Source organism: Stigmatopora argus, chromosome 22 (assembly GCF_051989625.1).
Source record: "Stigmatopora argus isolate UIUO_Sarg chromosome 22, RoL_Sarg_1.0, whole genome shotgun sequence".
Lineage (NCBI taxonomy): Eukaryota > Metazoa > Chordata > Actinopteri > Syngnathiformes > Syngnathidae > Stigmatopora > Stigmatopora argus.
In genome coordinates this window covers 3,447,814-3,454,018 of record NC_135408.1, presented here as the reverse complement: position 1 = coordinate 3,454,018, position 6,205 = coordinate 3,447,814, and positions in this window count along the sequence as shown.

Genomic DNA, 6,205 nt, shown 5'->3' with positions numbered 1-6,205 from the left:
ACGGGCGATATTAGTACGGCCCCACATTGTATACAAGATACTTTTAAACCCCCTGGTGTGTTTGTTACGTTTTTTATTTTAAATGCTGCTTTTCTCTGTCAAACTCAGTTCCTATAAAACACAGACTTAGTAGAAGTGACATTTAGATCTCATCTCATTTTCTGAACCGCTTTATCCTCACTAGGGTCACAGGGGGTGCCGGAGCCTAACCCAGCTGACTTCGGGCCAGAGGTGAGGGACAACCTGATTTGGTGGCCAGCCAATCGCAGGGCACAAGGAGACGAACAACCATTCATGCTCACACTCATACCTAGGGGAAATTTAGAGTGTCCAATTAGCCTGCCATGCATGTCTTTGGAATGTGGGAGGAAACCGGAGTACCTGGAGAAAACCCACGCAGCCCAGGGAGAACATGCAAACTCCACACAGGTGCACCGACCTGCATTTCAACCCAGGACTCCCACTGTGAGGCCGACGCGCTAACCCCTCAATCCACCCGGCCGCCCTCAAATAAATGGAAGTATATAGTATAAAAAAAATAGTTGTGTTCTTGTAATGATTTGAGTGATTTACTTCAATTTGCACACCCTGAAATGTACTTCAATACAGAAGAAACATGTTTATTCTATTGTCTCGATTACACTCAAAACCGCTTTTGATGTTTTTGAAAAAAGAATGAATTCATCTATTTGGAAATAGAAAAAAACATTTAAGCCTTCATTGAAAATGAAGGCCCATTTTTTTCCACATTCATTTCAGTTCACTTTTAAAATAACCTTAAAAATTGATAAAATTGTGGTTTTCAATTCAACAATGAAGAGAGCGTTTTACTTGAATGTGAAAATTGCCAATTCTCAGAATTCACTCTGCTTCCTTAACTCATTGACGGCAATAAACGTCCAATACATTTGAACTGGGAGGGATGTCAGCAATTCATTCGTTTCCAGCTTGCCTACTGCTAGAGACAAAATAATTTAAATTCACAGCAGAGGGATGGCAAGAGCCACATGACCTCCATCACCGTCGATGGCACTGAAAGAGTTAATGTGGCCAACCGAAAATCCCGAAAGAACGATTCTACAGTACATATAGACGCCAGTAGAGGGAGACATCATGATAGTTAAGCAGTTTAAACCCACCCGCTAGCCATACTCAAGATTCTTATCTCATCTCATTATCTGAAACGCTTTATCCTCATTAGGGTCGCGCGGGGTGCTGGAGCCCATCCCAGTTGAATCCGGGTCAGAGGCAGGGGACACCCTGAATCGGTGGCCAGCTGATCGCCGGGCATGAGGAGACGGACAACCATTCACGCCAACACTCATACCTAGGGGCAATTTAGAGTTTCCAATCAGCCTACCATGCATGTTTTATTGAATGTGGGTGGAAACCGAAGAACCCAGAGAAAACCCATGAACATGCAAATTCCCCACAGTTGGACTGACCTGGATTTGACCCCGTGACCGCAGAGCTGTGAGGCTGACTGCCGGGCCGCCATCCACTATTTCTATTCCCCATTTTATTTAAAAAAATGGAAATAACATTTGTGTATCTCAAACCCTTTAAAAACATTTATTTATACCAATACAAGTAAGCGCTGTATAGTAGTGATAAGAAGGTGTAGATTGAAAAAAAAAAAGAAATCAGCAGTTGCTGTGCTTTGCCCTTGATCTGACAGCTTGTTCTTAATTGGGTTTCAAATGAAAGCTGCCGTTTGGTAAATGCGCCACCCCCCTCTAATCTTTTCCTGGAGGGTAGAGGCAAGAGAGAGGATACCTGTTCCCCCACTTGGGTCAGTCCCTTTTCTCATGGAAATAGGGGTGCAACCCTCTATTCCGGGTACCATCTGCCCTTCCCCAGAGTTTGGGCCTCAAGCACTCCAGACATGCTCTATTGTTTGTGTGTGTCCAAGCATAAAGTGTAAGTACACACCGCCCCTGTGGCCCAAAAAAGGCGCTTTACATCAAGAGCACGGGCCTGCTGTTCATTAGTGTACATCTGACAGAAAAGGGGCGCGAGGCTTCAAGTGTGCCCTCTTCCATAAAATCAGGGAGTGTGTTTTCTTTTATGAATGGGTTTGGTCCGTAATGCCATTCAAAGTAACTGTTGATTTGACAGGTCAAACGCTTTTTTTCTGACCATGTGTGATGCTCATAACATTTTGATTTCCTACTATTAATATAAACAAATAACTCATGTAAAAATGCATTTATTGCCTAATTTATATGCCTAAATTGACAGAATGTTATCATTGGGGAAGATAAAAAATGTGATTCCAATGAAACGATAACCTTCAAAATAAACTATATTTGTTTTTTTGTTTTTTAGATGATTCCATCAGCAAAATGAAAGAGAAACAATATCAAGTTTTCAAGTTACACCTAGCAAATAAAGAAAAAAATATATCTGCAAATACTAGCATAATAGTGGCTTGACAATTGTCCCCCATTTAGTCATTCTACTAGTATTGCTTTATGGGAAGCAAAAATACTAGAGGCCATCTTTCAATTATTAGACATTATCTCATCCCTCAACTCATCTAATTTTCTGAACGGCTTTATCCTCATTAGGGTTGCGGGGGTGCTAGAGCCAATCCCAGCTGACTTCGGGCCAGAGGCAGGGGACAGCCTGAATAGGTGGCCAGCCGATCGCAGGAATTATTAAACATTATCTTCACTCAAATGCCTAGTACACTTTCTACATTTGAATTAAATAGTGGCTCAAATGACTATTTAAGGAAGTATAGTAGATTTGGTCTTAAGCTTCTGTTGTTGAAATGTTTTTTGAGGACACTAATTCTCAAAGGTCTCTGCACATCAAAAGTTGTTATTTATCTTGTAAAGTTTCATGCACATATTTGGACTGCTCATTGAATCATAATTTGACCTTAGTACCGGAGTTGTCTGCCCCTTCTCATTTTCCAACCTCCACGCTGCCGGCTGCATTGAGATTAGTTATTGAACAGGTCAAGCAAAGGGAAACAAGGCTGCCTCAGAGACATAGCACACAATAAGCCAGCTGTCAGAGGGAGCGGCTTGTCCAGACTGCGGTTGACATGGCTTGGGTGTTGTGTTGCCCTCAGAAATGAGATAGGTGATCCTATGCAAATTTGAACTTGCCAGATGAATATTGGCTCCATTGGGGAAGGAGCGAGAAAAAAATAACATTTTGCTTCATGGATGAGCATTTCTGTCCGCTGATGCCTCCCATTGACTACTAATGTGCGTTTGCGTATATGTATTCATAAACAATAAAAGCTTCTTTCAAAGCACTCTGTCTCCAGGTTGCCTGTGTTGCTCAAAAGGTCATCTCAGCCTTGATGTCCTTTTGTGGTAAAAAAGAGAACGTACATGACTCTGATCTTTACACATTTGGGGATTATAAAAGACTTTGATTTTCTCCCACTGAATCCTTTTTGATGGAGCTAGTCGAATAATGACATAAAAGCTTCATTTGAAAACTTGGAAAGGCCTCTCAACGTACTAAATATCCTGCATTTAAAATCAAGCTGTAATCTGGCATTACTATGCTCAGATGTCCACGCCAAACAAGCTGCACATTTATTCCAATCAGGAAATATATCAATATTTACCCGTGATCAACTGGAGAGAGGCCCACTGACCTCAATTTAATTCTTTTATTTTGGGTGGGGGTGGCAGCGGGGGGTAATCTCTGTCGTGCTAACACACACACTAAAAGTTGTTGTGTTTATGGATGTAGCTGCAGGATGGGTGCGCATGACCTATCATGTTCTGCATGCTAAGTTTACCAGTGGAAGGCTTAGAGGTTAATCTAATGTAGTAAAATGAAGCACATTTAATAGACTGTGCTTAGCAAACATCAATGTATTTCCCTTCTAATAATACTGATATTACTTTAGACACTTTCTCATTTATGAATTATTTAAGAATGAATAACAAATCATTCTTTCATTTTCTGAACCGCTTATCCCCACAAGGTTCGCGGCAGGTGCTGGAGCCTATTCCAGCTAACTACAGGCACTAGACTGTGAACACCCTGAATCGGCGGCCAACCAATCACAGGGCACAAGGAGACGGAGAACTGTTTCTGCTCACACTTATACCTAGGGGGAATAGTATTGACCATTTTATATTCCACATCGGCATGATGGTACATCGATTAAAACATGTATGTTAGTGAGTCCAACATTTGCTTTTAATTTGTCATCTAGTGTCTCGTGTCCAACTCTCGCATCTATTTTACAAGTGCTGGATTTAGAATGTAAAATAAAATTGCATTCGTGACTATTGTCAATCTCGTAGCTTACCCTGGCTTAGTGTTCCTTTGAGTTTAAGAAAAAGTAGATGCACACAAGAAAAATAGATGTCAGATTATTTGTAATCTTAATCTTAGTCTTATACAAAATACATGAAACATTTTGTTGATAAACAAAATTACTTTAACAATGCAATATTCATAGTGATGATAAGGAAATGCGACTCAATTTTCATGGGATTGTCTTTTTGAATCATCAGGTTTTCCATTTGCGACAACGATTGAGCAGCCATGTTGCTCTCTCCAGCATGAGTGCCGACAGTACAGGCGTTGTCAGGGCAACCGGCAAGGATCCACAGGACCTTGGTGAGGATTCCACCTTGAGCTAGATGCTAGCTATAAGGCTGAGCAGATGCTCTGCTCTTCAGCCAATCACAGGTGAGGTACAGCAAAAAGATGACATCATAGGAAAATGTAGGCAGGCTTTTGGTTGCCATGTCTGACTGCCTTATTCCCCAACTGCCTTTCTAGGCTGAATCGATCACATTCTTTTTAATTTGCCAAATTGAGCCAGTGTAATTAATAATTATATATATCTCTGGATGACGGCCATTTCAGTTTTTAATATTATTATTTGTCTGACCATAATGCCAATGAAATCTGCTTTTAAAGCTTTTTCATGATATAAAGAACCACCTGGCTAAAGTTAGTTCATATTTCGCAGTTAAAGTGAACTAATGTCTATCAATGTGTGTTTTTGGTTGTTTTGATGCCAACAAATTTGTCATTTTTCTAAAAGAAGAGGCACCATTTTCTTGCAACTAGATAATTTTGCAACAACTGGGTCGAACCATGTTAAACTGTTGGAATGTTCTTTCTGGTTCATATTTTGCCCGGGCTAAAGTTTGAATGTGATACAAACATTTGGTGCCTATTATATCATGAATGTGTGGCATCTGACAGCATCTACATGGCTTTGTACTTCTTTCTGGATTTAAATGCTTCTTAAAGCATAAAACAAGGTCTAAATGAATGACATTAATTTAAAAGACAAAGATGTGAATTTCTACAACCTCTGATTCATTCATTTTCTGAACCTATCCCAGCATGTACAGGACACGAAGCAGGAGACACCCTGAATCGGTGATTGTGGAGTGTGGAAAATGAAGCAAAATAATGTTTTAACGCAAAAAAAAAATGAATCAAAGAAAATAAATGAAACAGCCATTTTGTCATTGGGGAAGAGGCGAGAAAAAATAACACAACAATCTACAATTTGCTTCATGGGTGAGCATTTCTGTTCGATGAGCTCACCTATTTTTCCACGGATGCCTCCCAATGACTAATGTGTGTTTGCGTATATGTGTTTTGTGATGTCAGTCGTAGCTACGCACATACACACCACTGTGGCTCAGGTGTATGTGACAAAAGGAAGTAGCAGGTGATTTGGGATACTCACATTTGATTAGCTAAAATATTGTAATGCCCAGTAATCCCACATCCATGTTTGCCGACCACTTCCTGGAGCTGTGTACTTGATGGATGTAAATAAGGGACAATCAGGAATGAAATCATATGAATGTGTCCTGATTACTTTCTGTAATGTTATTCAAAATTGTAGGAGTAGTAGCGTGGGAAGTAGTTGTAAAAAATCAGAAATAGCTGTAGTGGAAGTAGCCTTAGTTGTGAAGCACTGCTATACATATTTTTGCCGTTTTTTCCCTTAATAGGTTATATCTAATACATATATGTATATGTATATGTGTATATATATATATATATATATATATATATATATATATATATATATATATATATATATATATATATATATATATATATATATATATATATATATAGTATATACATATATTTTTAAAGGAATGGGTAAAAAGGGGATGACCGAGTGGTTAACGCATTGGCCTCAGGGTTAGGGTCGGTCCTCATTGTGTGGAGTTTGCATGTTCTC